The sequence below is a fragment of the Macaca fascicularis genome, chromosome 15 (genome assembly GCF_037993035.2).
Source record: "Macaca fascicularis isolate 582-1 chromosome 15, T2T-MFA8v1.1".
NCBI classification, from domain to species: Eukaryota; Metazoa; Chordata; class Mammalia; order Primates; family Cercopithecidae; genus Macaca; species Macaca fascicularis.
Window position 1 is genome coordinate 115238113 of NC_088389.1, and position 20137 is coordinate 115258249.

The 20137-nt window shown below is 39.7% G+C and overlaps 1 protein-coding gene across 1 annotated transcript in view; it reads left to right on the forward strand.

Annotated features, from left to right (window-relative positions):
• The window catches only part of RMI1 (RecQ mediated genome instability 1), a 640651-nt gene extending 633806 nt beyond the window's left edge, over nucleotides 1–6845 (forward strand). The window contains exons 17-18 of the mRNA XM_065530754.1: nucleotides 2541–2671; nucleotides 6717–6845. The gene's annotated coding sequence lies outside the window, so the exon portion shown is untranslated. The remainder of the gene's footprint in view (nucleotides 1–2540; nucleotides 2672–6716) is intronic.
• The last annotated feature ends 13292 nt before the right edge of the window (nucleotides 6846–20137 follow it).

Below are 20137 nucleotides of genomic sequence, written 5' to 3' on the forward strand. Positions count from 1 at the left end.
TATCATGAATATAATGCATGACATTATAAAATTCAAATTGTATGGACAGGAATCAGTTACAAAACAAAATCTTTCTTGATCCTTCTCCTTTTAAAAAACTTTTTTTGGATCTTTTATTTTTTGGTGCTTCTTGTGCCTAGCTCTATACATTCAATAAAGTGCTTATGTCTCTATTTCTGGACTTATCAACTTCAGATAGGACCCTCCAGTATGATATGTTTTAGCTAAAGCAACCTAAATTTACTAATGTAAGTGAACTCCTCTCTTTCCATTTTTCAGTTAGTTATTCTTTTTAATTCCTCTTTTGGTTGTCTTTACAACTTTAAAAACTGTTTCTTTTATAGTGTCAACATCAATTAACATTTGTTTTCTGCTCTATAAATATGATTATTTATTCCATGTATTGTCTATATGTTCATTCTAAATATTTACAATAATTCAAAACTTCTATCTTGTAAGTTTTTATGAAATATTGTAACTTAATACAAATAGTTGTTTTTCCAAGATGATTATTGTGATTGGACCTTTAGAGAAGGAAATGCAATCAAAACTGCTGCCATGCAAAGCAGTGTTAATAGTAACACCAATTCTTATGGGATACTACCAATCCCCCTGTAAAGATGAGGATGTAGAAATCTGAGGGGTTCAGAACCTTGTCCCAAGGTCTCACCATATTTAGTAGAGCAAAGTAGACATGGCTTAAAACCAGGTAGTCTAATTCTAGTCCATGATATTAACTATTGCACTGTTCTGCCTCTTTAAGCAACAACGTCAAATGGATTCTCTTGCCTTTAACTTCGTCAAATTCCTGTCACCTGAAATTCTTCGTAGTGAAGAATATATGAAAATAGTTGAAATAAGGTGTAAAAATAACCCCTTTGCCCTTCCCGTTACCATTGTCCACCCCCAAAAAACCAACGTTGATAGTCTGGTGGGTTGTCTTTCCAGTACTTTCTCTATGCAATTTAACGAGCTCACATACTTTACCAATTGCTTGCTTTTTGATTTGGATATCTTCCCATATGAGCATATAAAAATCTACTACATCCTGTTGAGACAGCACTTTAAAACTCCTTTATATGGATGTGCCCTATTGATGGATGTTTGGATTGCTTCCAGTTTTCACTATTACACACAAAGCAGCCAAGAACATCTTAGTTCGTGCTCTTTGGGCACATGTGTTTTTCTCTAGGATATGTTGGTAGCAATGAAATTGCTGAGAGTATAGGCACAGTTAAAATCATGATAACTCTTGCAAAATTGCTTCCCCTCTACACACAGAAGGCTTTAAAATGTAAACTTCCTCTATGTTGAATGAGAATGTTTGTTTCTTTATAGCACCTTCAACATTTGAAATCATCAATATTTTTACTTTTTGTCAGGCTGATGGGCAAAAAATTGATAAACTGATTGTTCATGTGTGATTCTTTTATTACTAATAAGGTTCATCATATTTTTATTGACATTTCGCCATCTATTTGTTAACATTTGTAATTCCCCTGCAAATTTGCAAATTGCCTGTTCATAGCCTTAGCTCATTTAACAATTGAGATATGGGCCTCTTATAGATATGTAGGAGATCTGTATAGTTTAGATAATCCTTTATTTAGTGCATTGTATATATTTTCCTCCAATGGCGTGCTTGTTTTTCAATTTTATTTGTGGTTTCCTTTGTCATACAGAATTTTAAATTTCTATGTAGCCAAATCTGTTAATCTGCCATTGGATATTTCAATTAGTATCTCAAAGCCAAGGTGTTTAAAACTGCCTTTCCCATAGTGCCCCCAAATACCTTCTCCTCTTGATCATTGGAAACTTGAGTTCTTTTTTTTTTTTTTTTTTGTGAGGGCAGTTGGAAAACTTCATGGTCAATGATCTTGTAATTTTTTTAAAAAGTAAAAGAGAAGTGTAAAGATATCTTTTAAAATGCAGTTATCATGCTCTTCCATGTTGCAACAGAAAACAATAGGTTGATAAGGTGGTGACTGCAAGTTCCTGCACTGAAACATTATTACAAATTACTCAGTGTGTTGCCTGAGGATAGGTCCTCCACCCTGATGTTGTCAAACTTTATTTGGTTCTCTTTAGCTCACTAATCTCCAAACCAGACCACTTTTCAGCCCACAGAGACCTGCCTTTTTATTGTGAGCACAATAAGGGTCGAAAGCATGTGGAAGGAATGGTTCAATGTTTTGCATGAACCCCAGGGCAGGTGTTCCTTCATGGTGGTAAAAATGGTTCCTGAATTCTACCCATGTTGGAGTGAAAGTTGATAGCAAACCTAGGAGACACGATCAGTTTAAAAAATAGGGCTTCTTTCCTTCCTTCATGGGCTCCTCTCCATGCCTCATGCTCCTCCTGACCCTCCCATCTGCCCTGGCAAGGAAGAGAGCACACTGCTTTCTGTTCATTCTTTGCCCTCTTTCTTGGCTTCCATAGCTATGCCTTGGGGACCTCACAGTAACTTCCCAGTGCAGAGCACTTGACTGCACGGAACCTGGATTGACTCAAACCTGTGAATTTCCCTTCCTGAAACATAGGATGCCATGGAGTCCCCCAACTGGCTTCATAAATTTGGTGTCACATTGTAAATCAAGCAGCTGCAGAGTGGCTGGGACATCTGCTTGGCTCTGTTATTCTCTTAACTCCAAAAGGAAACGAACTCAAAAAGGTCAGTAAAATGTGCACATTGCCAGCAAGTGCCTGTATTATTCTTCCCAGGCATGGATAAAAAATATCAGAATCTTTTGCTTGTTAAAAGTAAAATTTTGTGCACACACACACACACACACACACACACAGACACACGAATATCATAGCTTCATGGAACTCTGCCTAAAGGATAAGGCAATATCCTTTGTTTGCTTTTGTAGAAAAGCAAATAAACAAATGGTATCCTGGAGTTTACCTAGCTATCTATTCATTTTTACCAATTTAAAGATGCTGGAAACAGTGACAGAAAATAGCTAAAGAGGATGAAGAGGATGCAAGACAGGAACTGCTCTCCATAACCATTAGGTTGGACATGAGAGGCTGCTTTCTTTAACAGAATTTTTCCGATTTTCCTTTCACATAGAGAGTGTTAGACTAGGCTGTGCTGTGCTTACAAACATCCTTTCCCTATTCCCCACCCACAGCTGCATTTTACTAACTTTACATCACACGGGTTCGTTTCTGGCTCTCGCAGGCCTGACTGGGGACAGATAATCCTCCCGGGAATTGAACTGCATGCTGGGAGGAGGGGAACTCAGTACCAGAGGGTTGCACACCGCTTTTAAGGGCAGTTCTGTAAGTGATGGATGTTACTTCTGCTTCGTTCCTTTTCACCAGAACTGGTCACATGTCCCTACCATGGGGGTTTGGAAATATGGAAGAGCCCATTTGATACGTAGTAAAGGTCTCTGACAGCCAAGCTGTATCTGAGGCAGACATAAAAAAGATATAATTCCTCATTTTCACTACTTAATTTTTGACTTAGCAACGGCCCCTTCACACTTCCTTCTTTCTTTTCACTTCTACTACCAATAGCCATACAAATATGCTAAAATCTAATTTTAAATAAAAGGTAAAAAACCAATATGACTTAGAAGGTGTGTATACAGAAGAATATCTATGGACTGTATATAACTCTATATAAATAAAATTATTCTATCCCAAAATATAGAGTTCTTAATTAAAAGTTCCCAACCAAGTTAATTCCCAGCCCCTAAACAGTTTCTAGAGTAGACTACGTGTTCAGCAGCACGAAACACCTTCACTATAAACCCTCCTGACCAACACTAATGAAATATACAGATTCCTGGTCTCTGTCCTAAATCCACTTACACCAGAATTTCCTGGGGTAGGGCCCGTTTTGAAAGAGCACCACAGATAATTCTAATAAACACTGAAATTTGAGAAAGGCTAACTTTTATTGATTTTCCCAGGAGCATTTACATATTTCAAAGGACAGTTGAAAGAAGGAAATGTTTCATATGAAGGAGTGATTTACTAAAAGCTGAGATTCAAGCACCAGTGTGGTAGTAGTCTTCAAGTGAGGGCCTTTCTGTATTGGGCCATACTCAGCATGTTTGCTTATGTAGCTATTCAGCTACATAAAGATGACATGTACAATATTTTGGGGGCATCCTATAGTATTCTATTGTTGCATTTGCTGGCTCACCCTCCTGGAAGATAGTTTCTTATTAATGGCTTTTCCATTTTGGCTGTGGAGTCATCTTCAGTGGTTTTTGTTTTGTTTTGTTTCCTATGGGATTCTCAGATCCCTAGAATATGAAAGTATCCCTACAGAGTAGTTTTTGCTTAGTTTTACCAGGAGTTCTGTGGATTTCACTTGCTCAGGACAACTTGCCTGAGGTTGACTTCATGACACATGCAGAGAATTCGTGACACATGCAGACAATTTTTCAGTCCTGTGCATCCAAGGCCAAGGGCAGATATATTTCCTTGCTGCTTGGTAGGACATCTGTAATGTTTGTTTCCAGTCTCTTCTTCTTGAAGAAAATAGTCCCTCCAGTCTTCTCAGGGCAGATATCTTCTCCCTCAGGGGCATCAGAATTTCTAGATCTGATCTGATCTCCCCAACACCTGTCCTTTGGAAGCCGTAGCATCATCGCTAAGATATAACTCTGTAACTTTTAATTTCTCCTTTTCCTTCCTGGTACCTGAAAATATTCATGTCTTTATTTTGAATTCAGCTTAGAATGTTGGCTCTATTTGATCCACTATGTGTTTGGAGCCAGGCCCGGGAAAAAGCTTATACTTCATGACTCCAGTCTGCCATTTCTCCTGAAGTTTTATAAGGTTTTTTAGGAGGCGTGTTACTTTACACTTAGTTATATTCATTTGTTTTGTGCTGCCACGGCTGTTTTGTTTGGTGAATTTCCTCTGCTCTTGAACAATATTTGATGTTAAAAAGGTTCCATTTCAAGCAGAAAACAGGCCATTAGTCACGCTCTCCCACGGAACTGAGTTTATTTTCCTCACATAGTTCTCATCACACTATACTGTGGTCAGTTCCAGACAGCTTTGTCTTCTGCACCGTAGGCTTCTGGGCCCAGTGATCAGATCTCATTAATCTTTTTATCTCCAGTACTGGCACAGGGCCTAGCACATAGCATTGGACAGAAGATATTTGTGCTATTGGTTATTAAATAGAAATCCTTGCCGATGATGATGATGATGGCGATGAGCGCTACCACAGCAGGAAGGGCCTCGCAGAATTCTGGTCCTGGTATGGATGGCTAGAACGTCCTTCTCCGTTTATTGGATTTTTAAGTGCTGTTAATGGCTATTAACTAGTCTGTGTAGATTAACACCTGCTCCCTGCCTGGATGCATACACAGCCATTAGTTGCAGAGAATAGCCTCCCTGAGGGATCAAAAATACATAAAAATTCGGGAAAGGGTTTGTATCCTTTTTCTCAGTGATGGCCTCGGGTCCCCAGGTACATGTTCCGCGACCATCTGCTACAAGCTCTGCCTGCCCCTCCACCCACTCAGCCTCCTTTCCTCCCTCTCTTCCTCCTATCCTTCCAATCTTACTCTCTTTTTTCTTTCTTTTACAGCTATAGGTGAGGTGCTTTGCTGAGTAAAATCATAATAATTTATAATAAATATTCGTTGAGTTAATTCTCTAATTATCCTTAAAAGGACAAAAATACAGTCTAGCTCATTTTTTCATACAAAGGCATCCTCTAATGTATAAGTGAATTATAACCGTTAGCATTTACTAACCACATCATCATCTACTGAGTACTTGTTGCTAAGCATTTCACACCTATGGAATCATTTCTCCTTGTACATGACCTGTGCGATGGAGGATATTACACATATGTTGAATCTTATTGGAGGCAGGGAGTAGGCAGAGAATAATGCATTCCAGAGCTGAGGTCTGAACACAGCCTGTCTGGCTATAAAGGCTGTCCTCCTAAACATTGTACATGCTCCACACAGTACCCTTCAGCTGAACACTCCCTGTGGAGGGTCCACCAGGCCCACCCACACAGTTGGAATTCTTGTTTTTGATTCAAGAGTGATATAGAGAGCTAGAGAGTGCTGGGCTCCTCTTTCCTTTCCAGACTGGCAGACTCAGAAAGATGAGGAACCAGAGACATTAGATTTTCTATGGCAAGTCTGAGGCTGACAGCTGGGGCCAGTATCAAGGAATTGTGGTCTAAATATCTTGTACTCCTCTTCTGGTTTCCAGATGATGAGGGTAATATTCCAAGGATGTCATGATAGCAATATTAAAATTATTATTGTTAATATTAGAAAGATAAGACAATAGCCTCAAGAAGAGAATACCCAAACTAAGTTTCTCTAATAATCCAAAGTCTGTTTTGAGATGCAAGCAAGTGTATTTTACAGTTTAAAAAGAGAGATAGAGAAAGGAAGAAAGAAAATGCTAGCCTTAACACAGGCTCTAAAGGCTGCCAGCCTCTGTGTGGGTGATGTCCAGCACCATAAGAGAGGACGTTTGGCTAAGGCAGGACTCTCAATAAGAGAGGATGGTTACCTATTCTGCTCTGGGGACAAGGATCTAGAATATCATTATGTGTGTGTATTTCTGTGTAGGGTCCATTGAACCAGATATCTATTCATTAGTCTCTGGCAACTCTGTGTTAATAAAGAAGATTAAGCGGAGGACACGGGGGAGCCTCCAGAAAATTTCTTTGGGAGGAAGCTCACATGCATTCTTTGTCTCTTCTGGCTTAGCTCCTTCCAGTTGGCTGAGCTTTAAAGGATGGTTGGAGATCCAGCAGCCATCTTGGACCATGAGGTGAATCACGATGAAGCAAAATGACAGAAAGAGCCAAGATCCTTGTCCTGTGGAAAGCAATACAGGTCCTGCACTGCTTTTGTTACACAAGTAGAAAAGTACTTTTAGTTTATTTATTTATTTTTGAAACAGAGTCTCACAGAGACTTGCTCTGTCTGGCCCAGGCTGGAGTGCAGTGGTGCGATCTCAGTTCACTGCAACCTCTGCCTTCCAGGTTCAAGCGATTCTCGTGCCTCAGCTTCCCAAGTAGCTGGGATTACAGGCACATGCCACCATGTCCGGCTAATGTTTGTATTTTTAGTAGAGACAGGTTTTTGCCATGTTGGCCAGGCTGGTCTCAAACTTGACCTCAAGTGATCCAACTGCCTCAGCCTCCCAAAGTGCTGGGATTATAGACGTGAACCATCGTGCTGTCCCTTTTAGCTAATTTAAACACCGGCTAATTTAGATTTTATACCATTTGCAGCTAAGCCTAATTGTAGCTGATCCATCCTATACTAAGTGACTCCCAATGGACACTACACGGCATAAGTTGGAAAGAATCAAAGCCTACTTAACAATTGAATTGTTTTGTGTGTAGCACAAAACAGACCAGAGAAATCCTGTTTGAACAATGGTGGGGATATTCACACTGCTTGAACATTGTTCCCAAGCTGTGATAGAGGAAGAGGGGAACTTCCTCTAACTTTTTCTGTGTTGCTTTCACTTCTCACCAACTTCCTTTTGCCAGGTGCCTTTGCTGTTTTGATTAGAGAATGCTAGGTTGCTGATTGCTCCATCTCATGTTAGGTAAAGTGGGAATTTGGTGAGGCCCATTCCTTGCATTAGCACAGGATGCTAAAAGGGTCTCCGTGATGCTGAAAAGCCAGGCTCCATTTCTTTTTCTCCAGAGAGAGAGGCTATGTGGATGAAGATGATGAGGATAGTGGGGGCAAGATGGATGCTCTGGGACAGAAGTGCACTTTGCTTTTGGAAAACAAACAGGCCCCTCCTGTTGACAAGCCAGTTCTGCTAAGTGAACCCTGGATAGAAACTAAGGGAACATTTAAGAGTGAGTGGAATTTTAAGAATTGCACAATGCAGTGAGATGGCAGTCACACTGAAGGCTTTGCAATTATTCTTGCTGATAGTAAAGGATCTTATCATGATCCCGCTGGGCCAGGATGAAGCCACTTCCTCCACATGGATGTGATGGTATCTCGTGACTTGGCTCCCAAACAACTCCTGCTTAGAAGCTGATACTGCACTTGGAAAAATATTTCTAACGTTTGAATAATGGCAATACACTGTGAGTCTTGAAATGGTTTCCCAGCTTGAGCAAGGACAAGGACTTTATTGAAGGATTGTGCTTGAGAAGAAATGATTGGCAATTATCTGCCTCATTATGCCTTTTGGGGCAGTATGAACAAACAGGGCATAAAAGTAATACATGTCTTTAGCTTTTGGATATATGGGGAACATTACATACATTAATAGCAATGGTAGAACTGACCAGACGCTGGATACGTTCTAAGCACTTTACCTATGTTAGCACAGCTGATCCAATAGTCCCACGAGGCAAATGCCATCACTGTCCTCATTCCGATTTTCAGATGAGGAAACAAAGACATGGTTATTAACTTGTCCACAGTTACAGGGTTAGGTTACATACAGTTAGTATAAGATAGAGATGGAATTTGAACCAGAGAGTGGGTTCCAGAGTGTAAGCTCTTAACCAGTACACCAGACCATCTGTTGACATTGATTGAACACACACACACACACACACACACACACACACACACACACACAGATATAGTTTGGCTGTGTCCCCACCCAAATCTCATCTTGAATTGTAGCTCCCATAATTCCCATGTGTTGTGGGAGGGACTTGGTGGGAGATAATTGAGTCATGGGGGCAGTTTCTTCCATACTATTCTCACGGTAGTGAATAAGTCTCACAAAATCTGATGGTTTTATAAGGGGAAACTCCTTCTGCTTGTTTCTCATTGTGTCTCTTGCCTGCTGCCAATGTAAGGCATGCCTTTCACCTTCTGCCATGATTGTGAAGCCTCCCCAGCCACATGGAATTGTAAGTCCATTAAACCTCTTTTCTTTATACATTACCCAGTCTTGGGTATGTTTTTATCAATCAGCAGCATGAAAATGAACTAATACGCGCACACACACACACACACATATACACACACGATATCGAGGAAACGTAAAAGTGTCAAGTTATCCATCCTCAGATACCGGACAGCTCTTTCTTTTTAATAGTTATTGACAGCAACTTGTGCATACCTTTTGAATAGTCAAGGTTATTAAGAATTATCCTCATTCTCTAAAATTAGAGTTGACACCATCTGTGTGACTTTGGACAAGTAATGTAACATTTCCAAGCCTTGGTTTTCTTATTTGTAAAATTGCAATAGTAATGATTTTCCTACAGGGTTGTTAGGGACATTAAGCAAGAGAGAGGATGTAAAACGCTTGTCATACGCTTTCAGTACGGCAGGCATAAGTCATGTCCTGGAGTCAGGAGTGGAGGCAATATCGCCTGAAGAGGAGAAAGTTAAGAGTGGGGAGAGTGTTTCCCTTGATGCAAAATCTGGATGCCTACCTTGATGGAGGCAGATGTAAGTGGATACCAGAAACAAAAACTGTCCACTTCAGTGGCTGGCCCATGTGAGAAACTCGGTAAATGCTGGTTTCAGACCTGTTGTGGCATTCAAACTCATGGAATGCCACTCTGAAACATTTTTCTTTGAATTGTGCAAGCTAGAATGGCATCCAGGAACTTTAACAGGTTGATAGATGTCATCATTAGAATTGCAAGAAAGTACATCCTTACCTTGCTTTTTATTCAGCGTTTCCTTCCACTCCCACATTGTATTCCCCCAGTGATCTTAAAAGCCTTCCCCATCCTTGCTTCTAATATGAAGACCAGAGATCAAGTGGTAGATAATGTGTCGACCGTATCTTATCAGGCAGTCTTCCAGCAAACTCTCACTAAAGCCCCGGCTTTAGAGAACATAATCCAATGTAGAATTTGGAGGAAAATTATTATTGCAAGGAGAAATAGAATCAGGAAGCCAAACTTTCCCCCTTTATTATAACTAGTCAAGTTAATTACTCGTTGTTATTCATTTATTTATTCACTCAACAAATATCTATTTAGGTACCTGCAACATATCTGGTTCTAGGTAGGTACTGGAACTACAAGGGATGGGAGCTCCTTTTTTTAAAAAAATTATTTGTCTCATTTTTCTTACCCCTTCCATCACAGAATAAAACCTGATGTCTGAGCTGAATCCCAGTCGTGAAGAAGCTTTTCCACCATTCCTGTCTGTGTTTTTCTAAGTGTGCTCTTGAAGTTCCACATTTCCCAGGGTAAGTGGTAGGGTCTTCCAAGGAGTTAGAAAGGAATGGGTAGGCAGGTGGCCATGCCTCTTTTATCTCTTCTATATTTTGGGGTTTCTCATAAGGATACTTTCAAAGAAAGGGACACACACACACAGAGGTGTTAGAATCAGACAATCCGGTCTAAATTCCAGCTCTGCCAGTGACACTCTAAGTATGTGACTTTGGGTAAGTTACTAGATCTCTATAGGACTATTTTCTTATGGGTTAAAATGAAGAGGATAACAAGTGCCTCATAGAAATACTTCATAGAACTTCGTAGAATGTGGTGAGGATCCAATGAGATAACCTATGTGATAAGTATTTGTCACAGTGCCTGGCATGTAGTAGGAACTTACTAAAAGTTTATTTTCATCCTCATTTCCCTTTCTCCGTCTTCTTCCCATTCTTCCTGCCTTCCCCTCTCCCTGTCTTCTAACGTCACCTTAGGGGTAGCTGGTACAGGTCTAGATGTTCACAGAGATTGATCTGAGTTGTAGCAATTGTTGTCCCTTCTACATGGACCCGCCTCCTTTCCTTGAGTCTCTTGTGGAAGTGGCTGCCTGTGAGAGACGCCAGCTGGTGGAGGGATTGGGACCTCCGAGACAGGCCTCCACTTTTCTCAGCAGTAAAAACTGGGATGACCTTGGCTGCCCCACTTTGGGAACAGCACTCCTGGGAACATCATGATACTGGCAGGAACAACGAACCCGAGGGTGGGGGGCAGAAGAAATGCTTCTCTTTTTAATTACCCGCAGAACAAACTCGTTGTGAATACTCTCCTATATGCAAACGTGGAGAACTGGTACCTACTGTAGTCAGAAATTTTGAGTGCCAAGTTACAGACACACAACTCAAGTTGGTTTAAGCATAGAGAGGGAATAACTGGTTAAGGAGCCAAAAATCCACGTGGCTTCACAATGGCTGTTTTCAGTCACTAAAACCATGTCTTCAGAATCTGTCTCTCAATATCAGTTCTTCTTTCTTAGGCAGGTCCTCCTCTTGTTGCAGCAAGATAGTCACTAACGATGCCAGGAGTTTTTTTCTACCATCTTTGCAACCACAGCTAAAAGAGAGCATCCCTTTTCTGCTGGTTCCTGCAAGAATTCCCAGACTGAGTCATCTGTCCATCCTGACCCAATCCCTGTGGGGAGCAGGACACACTTGTTCTGATTGGCCAGGCTTCCCTGCTGGAAGGAGAGATTAATCAAATATAGGGTAAATTTAGGCAGTGTTACCAGAAGAAGGGATATTAAGGGCACACAAAACAACAGGTGTTTCCTCCAGGCTCAGAACTTTCATGCATTTTCTTATAAAATATCTAAATCTTACAAAGAAAGGACATGTTTCTAGATATCCTTGTGCCTACAATGTAGGCATAAGAATGTTTCAGGCCCATGAAAAATCTAATTATTAGCCTATTTGCCCTATCAAACTACACAGTGATAAATAATGAAATTAATATCAGTTTTTGCTTCACCTATGCAATTAGTAAGTTCTCCGGATAGATCTTTGTTTCCAACTCATAAATAGCTTAACTTGGCAAGCATCAAAAAACATTAGGAAGCCATGAGTGATTGTTCGTTTTTGTTTATTTTTAATTTTTTTGTTGCTTTTAATTTCATCACAAGAGAGAGTTAGTTTTATGTGTCAATTTAGATAGACTATAGCACAAAGTTGTTCAGTCAAACGGGAATCTAGGTCTCCCTGTGAAGGCATTATGTAGTGGTTAGCATCTACAATCAGTGAACTTAAGTAAGAGATTGTGTTTGAGTGTGGATGGGCCTCATCCATAAGTTGAATAGCTTCAGGGAAAATAAAAACATGGTTTCTCTGAGGGAGAAGAAATTCCACCTTTGGACCACAGAGTCAGTTCCTGCCCAAGAGTTTCCAGCCTGCCAAGCTGCCCTGCAGATGCATGAATTGCACAAACTCACCCTCCTTCCTCCAAATATACAGTAATGTGGCACATACTGAGGTTTCAGTTGACATCTATGACGGTGGTCCAATAAGATTAGAATACTGTATTTTTACCATACCTTTCTATGTTTAGATATGTTTGGTTACACAAATACCATTGTGTTATAATTGCCTACTGTATACAGTAGAGTAACATGCTGGGAGAAACAGGGTATACCGTATAGCCTAGGTGTGTAGTAGGCTATACCATCTAGGTTTGTGTAAGTACACTCAGTGATGTTTGCATAGAGACAAAACTGCCTAATGATGCATTTCTCAGAATGTATCCCCGCTGTTGTTAAGCGACACATGACTGTATACACACACACACGTATGTGTATACATATATGTATGTGTTTGTATGTATAGGTATAAACATATCTCCTACTGGTTCTGTTTCTCTGTTAAAACCCTGACTGATAGACCATAGAATGTTAAAATGTGGCCTGTAGTTGAAAAATGACATTGGTCATGCTGTCAGTGAGATTTAAGTCAAAGTTGAGGCACAAACCCATTCTCCTTTAGTATGCAAGTTGTTTAGTATACACGCACCTATAGCCGCTGAAAAACACCTTTTCCAACAATGGTACCACTTTTTATGGACCTCTGGACACCAGTGTCACTGCAATACTTGAAACAAATACTGGATAATACTTGAAATATAGCACCTCTCTACTGAGGAAGTTAAACTACTTGGCAGGAATTACCTCATGGTCTACATGTGATGCTAATGAGATAGGTGGCATATATGATCAGCCCCATTTTATAGACAGAAATTGGGACACAGTGGATGTGACTTGGCCCAAAGCTGTGTTGAAACTCACTAACAAACTAGGAATAGAAAAAGGAGTTTTGCAGGATGCAAGCCTGCAAGTTTTTTCAAGGTGTATTCTCTTTATTCCTCCTATGAGAATCACTTGGAGTTATTAAAATGCAGATTCCTGAGCTCTGTCCTAGATGCACTGAATCAGAATTCTGGCATGGAGACCAAAGAGTCTGCCACGTTGGTGAGCTTCTTGGGTGGGTCTTGATATGGTAAGGTCTGAGAACCACCTTGTTAGGTGTAGCTTTTCACCTTGTCTATATCTCAACTCTTTGACTTCATAAATACATAAATTGAAAAATTTAGGAAGTAAATAACTGGATTTTTTGGGTCAATTAGGAAAGAAAAAATTAAAAGAAAAAAATGCTGGTTTATTTTTTTAAAAAGCATACTTTTGATGCTTCCCACTATTTCCAAAGAGCTGTTTAAAGAAAATGAGGCTGTCTGTAAGTCACTGATGGGTATAGTCTATCCAATTCCTGGTCTCCATTTATTGGCATTTGTGCACTGTTTGCTTTCTTAGCCCTTCAACCTTGCCTGAGAGACCTCTCCTGCTGCCTCCTAGGGGCTCTATGGGCCCTTTAACCAAACAAATGCAGACAACATTGGCAAGCCAAGAACATTTTCGTTACAGTAGCCTTGACAGGAATTGTACAGCAGCTCTTAAGCTGTCTCTAAGACCAGGGTATGTCTGACAGGGTGAATTCACCTTGGCAAAAGCATTTGATCCACTGGCCAAACAAATTCAGTTGGCAGTAATGCAAACATTGGCTGAAGCTTATAGCTTTTATGTCCTTACCTTTTTGTCATTGTTTTCTTTTTAAAAAGTTTGATAAAAGGAGGTTCCTGTACAACAGAAGTTCTTAAAGACAACAAAAGCTTACTTTTCTATAATAGAAAAAGAGGTTAGGCTATATTTGAACATCTTATATCCTCCATAGAATCTAGAATATTACTGGATACTCTCTCTGTGTTTATAGGAGACCTTTGTAAAAACAGAGACCACAAGATCTATAAGGGAGGAACCATTGATATGGCCAGTGACTGGGTCGGTCCTACAAGTTAGCAGCCATCACCGCCCACCCCCTGCACTGAACCTTGTCCTGCCCCGTCTTCAGTTGACTTGCACATAGGATCACAAGGTAAATAAGGGAAAGAGGATTAATAGAGCTTATGAACTCCTTGCCACTTTGGGCAAAGCCCTACTTAGCAGAAAATGACTCAAACCCTTAATACCTAAGGTATAAAATTCTAGGTTCAGTCCCCGGAATCCCATTTTATAACCCTTTCCCCAAAATACTCAATAGATAATGCAAATAATTTAAAATGAAACTCAAATAATGCACCTTCACAAACCTTTAGTTATGTAAAGCTAAACAGTGTAAAAATTCTGTTGTGATCATGGAAAACTGGGAATATGAAAGCCCATTTGTGTGGAAAGATTTATAGAATTTTTATAGAATGAAACTCTATGGAAATGGTAATTAAATGAAGTATATCTACCTGTGTGGACATAGATAATAATACCTAGTGTGTATTTTTTTTTTTATTATACTTTAAGTTCTGGGATAGCTGTGCAGAACGTGCTGGTTCGTTACATAGATATACACGTGCCAGGGTGGTTTGCTGCACCCATCAACCCGTCATCTACATCAGGTATTTCTTCTAATGCTATCCCTCCCCTAGCCCCCAACCAGTGCAGATTGTGAAAGGCTATACAGACGCTCCTTGACTCACCTTCATGTTATGTCCCAATAAACCCATCGTAATTTGAAAATATTGTAAGTCAAAAGTGCATCTGGATGGAAGTCAAGGAGATAAAGAGCATACTGAATGCCTATCACTTTCACACTGTTGAAGTAAAAAGTTCAGAAGTTGAACCGTTAATCAGAACTATTTGTAGATGCTGTTTTGCAAAGTAATAACAACCAGACATGTTAGCATATGGATATGCAGAAAACCTAGAGGGCTATGCACCTAGTGGTTAAGAGATTTGGGACCACAGGAGATATTCGCTTTCTACCTTATTAATTTCCCTTATGTTTGAATTTCCTGTAACAAACACAATTCTTTTCTTAATCAGAGCAAATTTTAGGTGTTAAAAAATGAAATGCTGGAAATTTCCTTCTAGGGGATTTTTCCACATGGGCTGGGCTAGTTGAGGTGTCTTATAATGCAGTCGAATGAAGAGGCTGGACAATGCGGTTGTAGTTTGGGTTTTCAGTGAAGCAGGCACTGGGACAGTCAGGAGTGCAGAAGGTTTATGGGCTGTCACACCTGTGAAGGGCGGAAACAGTGCTCCATGGAGGAAGCCATCACACCTGCTGCAGACCTGACTCTCCCAAGCCCCGGGGAAGCACTGGAGCCCAGAGGCCCAATAGACCCGGGCTGGGCCCTTGTACTGAGCCCTGTATCGCTTTCTCGTTCAGTCATCTAAGGGTCCCCCGAGCAGAGCACGGCCGAGACTGAATGCTGAAGCAAGCACTGACAGAGGTGACACTTGAAGGCTGGCAGCTCACCAGTCCCCTCCAAGCGGCAGGGCAAGTCTTTTCCTGAATGGGCTTAGCTGCGCTTTTCTACTTCTGCTGCGGTCCTTTTTTCATTTCTCTGTGTACAAGTTTAGGCTTTATTTATGGTAAAGATGGTTTGGGGTGAAATCTCTACTTTTCCCTACGTGATTCTTTTTTTCTATCCACAACACTTTCTGATCATGTCAATTCTACTGCAGCTGTATTATGAAAACAATGTTTAAGAAGTGGCTTATTGTATGTGAAAGTTATAAAGGATAAAGTTATTTATGTTAGTCAGAATACATAAATACATGTCAGAACACTTTTGTGAACTCCAAATAATTTCTGAGAAGATGCTGGAAAAATATCCATGGCAAACAATTAAATATACAGACAACTTTATATTTATTCACATTCCTTCCTCACAACAGCCCTTTGAAGAAGTTGCTATTATTCCTGTTTTACAGATGAGGAAACTAAAGCACAAAGTGGTTAAGTGACTTCTCCAAGTCATTTAGTAACAGGTAGAGTCAGGATTTGAACCCAGGGAGTGTGACTTCAGAGTGCATATTTGTAAATACCACAATCAACTGCCTCTTCTGTAAACTGAGCATGTTCACCACAAGTTGCAGGTGACAGCATGTGCAGAAGAAAATGAAGCATCTGTACATTAGGTAAGAATGGCCATGAAGACAGGGGGCCCGAAGGATACCGAGGCAATGAGCTGGCAGGCCTCAGCTGCAGATGGGGATGGAGCAGGCCCTACATAGGCTGGTCCTGGAGATCAATGCTCTAACCGCCATATGGTAGACTCCTCCTATTGGACACAGAGAAACTTTAATTAGCTACCTCCAAATGGAGTTTGCCTCCAAACGGCCATTCTTGGGTTTTCTTGACTAATGCGAAAGTTTTCACTGTGTTCCAAATTTTTCCTGTGGGTACATCTTCCTATCTGAGATGCCTGTGAGAACGTATCTAACCATTCCCCTTGGAACATAAAAGGATGACTCTTGCTGTAAAATCAGGTGAGAAACATTTCTTTCTGCCTGCTCATTCATGGGGCCTGAGAATCTCTTGGAATTGCCACAAAAATCTTCACAGTTCCACATTGTTTCCACAGCCCTCCTCATCTCCCTTTGCTATTGTTCTCTGAAATGAAGGTATGGCTGATAAACTATCTTCTTCAAAGATTTGCCTTTTTCCTCAATCCCTAAGTAGTATTGAAGCAAAAATTCTGTTTCAAAGAAAATTACTGAGAGTTATAATTACAGTTATTGAAATCCAAATTCTACACAGCACTCTTTCTTCAATTATGAACAGTGTTCATAAATAGGGTCACTTATCTAGAAAATTATTAAAAATTCAATGTACATGAAAGCCTCAAAAGTCCTTGAAAGGCAAATGTTAGGAAAAGGCTGTTTCCATGACAACATCTCCTCATCCTCTTTGATCCCTTGCTCCCCATTTTCTAGTAAACACCTACTTTGAATTGCAACTTTCTTATTTAATAATTTCAACAAACGTTGGGAAAATGTGTTGCTCATTCTCCATCAGTGATTGGAATTTTCCTGAATCTTGATATCATGCTAACCAGTTCTTTCCCAAAGTCATCCTTTACTGGAGTAGAAAATGTTCTCTTTTTCTAAAAGGTTTAAAGAGAGTATCTTTGCTGCAATGCTTTCTTGGCTCAGAGACAAGTGGATTTGCAGTGTCTGATAACGTTCCACACAATAACATATTTTCCCTTTTCACAATTCAGTTTATCATCTAACTGCCTAGCCCATCATTCAAAAAATAAACTGTCATGGATTTAATTGACTTTACATGTATCTGTTGGTTCATTAGTCAAATCATCAGGGCATTGCAGACGCACGTTTGGGAACTAATTTTTAATAGGAAAGGAGAGGCAAGGAAGCAGGTATGTCATAATCACAAGTCTGAGATTGATTGCATTAAAAATCATTTCAGTGAAAGTCTGTATCATCACCCTTGTGCTTGAATAGCAGCATATGATACAACCCCAAGCCACTAACATATATGGCAAGAAGAAGAAGGAGAAGAAGAAAACCAGGGAAAAGAAAAAGCAGATATTCATTGTCCTAAGAAAAATAATTCTGTATTCGCAAAATTAAATTACTCTGCTGTGAATCTCAGTGAAGAAATGGCCTTGTTGGAATGGTTTGATGTGCTCTCACAGGCATCTCAAATGGGAAAATGTACCCACAGGAAAAATTTGGAAGGCAAACAGTAAAAACTTTCACATTAATCTGGAAAACCAAAGAGTAGCCATTTATACCTTATGCCTAACTCTAAAAAACTCTAAGTGCTTTGCAGTTTATTTTTGGAAAAGAGAGTAGGAGAAAGAAGAAAGTGGGGCAGAATAACAGGGAGAGAGGGAAAGAAACTGAGATGTTTTTCCTTTTGGTCCAAAAGATGCTAAAAGGAATGTTACTCTAAGGGAAGAGTGGTATTTTCTACCTTATTGGTGAATCTTGGGCTAGTCCTACAGGGGTGGAAAGCAGCTCACAGCAGAGTTTGCTGGCCTCATTGCTTGCCCTCTGACAAATATCCTTTTCTCTGACAGAGCAGCTGTTAATTCATTTTGAGTAATGCTAACTGAGCTTGCAGACCTAAAGTACAGACAACTTTGCTATTAACGGGAGGGTAGAGGTAAAGAGAATATAGGAAAAACATTCACACAAAAAGCTGAAATATAAAAATTTAATCAAAATCAAAATCTGAAATACAAAAATTTACCCTAAAAACTGGTCTGGGAATGATAGATGATATAGGCTTTAAAAATATTTTGTGTTGTTTAGGTTATAACAAATACATATGAATTGTAGAAGACATGGAAAAAAAGAAGAGTAGAAGAAGAGGAAAAGACTTTTCTACTACCTATACACCATTATTAAGAGTTGGGGGGTATTTTAGTTTTTCTCTTGGCGATAGTTCTTATGTCTGTTCATTTATTTTATGTAAGTATGGATATCATATATATATCTGTATTTCACATTTTAATTTTTATGCTAATAGTAAAGATTTGTTGACCGAACAATACAGCATCTAAATTTCTGTGTAGTTTAGTGTTTAATAATAATTTTAATGGCTGCATAACAGTGTATCATGTGGAGATGGTATAGCCGGCTTAACCATCCTCAACTTGGAATATTCAAGTTGTTGCCAATTTTTTACTATGATTAATAATTCCAGGTGGATCCTATCTATTAGACCATTGAGGGTGAAACCAGGTTAATGGGGCCACTTTGTAAAAATTTATCTTAATATAGGCAAGCTTACTATACAGTTCCTGGATACTATGTATCACACAGGTCCTGTAGTGGGCTTGAGATAACACACAGATCAAAAAGACTGAATAAGACATGATCATTTTATTTTCCAAAAGAGTAAATAATATGTAAGCAAAAAATTACAATGTTGGGAATCAGAGCCAGAAATGAGGCATGAAAACTCTGCATAAAGTAACTCTTTGGAAAGTCACAAAAGGCTTCTCTAAGGACATGATAGATGAGATAGGTCTTGAAAGATACGTAGGCATTTGCTCAGCAAAGAAGGGAGTTCTTAAATACAGCGAGAAGAGCTGTGGAAGGTAAAAGGATGAATAGGAATTGGGGATTTAAGACCTAGTGAGGAATAAAGATATTTGAAAGAATATGAGGCAAAATAAGATCAATGTATATGGAGTGCCAACAAACAAGAAATGATAGTAGGTAAGAGAAGGGAGAAATAACTTCCATTAAATATCACAGGGTTAGCTGAACTTCTAAGGATCCAGGTTTGATAAGTGGTAGCAGATGGAGGAGAGGAGATGGGGAGAAGGACACACCAGGTGAGCAGGAGAGGCAGGAGCAAAGCTGGGGAGGGACACCTTGCAAGCTGTATTTGGGAAACCAGCAGTGTACTTTCTCTGGATTTTATGTCAGGGTGTGCACAGAACTAGGGTGGAAATAGTGCTATAAAGATGTTAGCCCCAGAAACTCTTGAGAGTCTTTAGGTGAGATTAAGTTTGGGAATAGGAATATGAACCCAAGAAAAGATTTTTAAAATAGGTGAGTGGCAGATAAGAACAGAATCTGTCCATAGATAGATGGGAAAAAAGCGATTGACAAACCAGTAAGAAAGTTCTTTTGGTGGTCTAGACTTGAAGTAAAAAATACTTGAACTGAAGTAATGACAGTAGCCTGGAAATAAAGAGGCAAATTCAAGAGCTATTTCAAAGAAATAACTAATGGAATTGGCAACTTTTCAGGTGTGGTGAGAGAAGAGAAAAAATGTCCAAGATGACTTAAAGATTCTGACCTTGAGTGGCTTGAGTGAATGGAGTTACAACTGAGCAGAAAGTCAGTTTTATGGAAACAACAAATGCAGTTTTGGTTGTGTTGAATTTGAGGTGCTGATGAGAGACCCATGTTCCACATAGTTCATTGGCATATTGAACTGTGGAGCTTAGAAGATCTTATTAGCGCCTTATCAAAATGGTCCCATTATATGTAATTTATGGGACATCAAGTAGGATTAATAAGGAGCTCAGCAATTAAAAAGTTTCAGATGGGGGACTTTATTTGTGGAGCTTTTTAAAAAGTCTGTAGATATAAGCTAGAAATTAGAGGATTTTTGCCCCCAAGTAGATCTGTTTAAAATTCTTTGAGTTAGAAGTTTATTT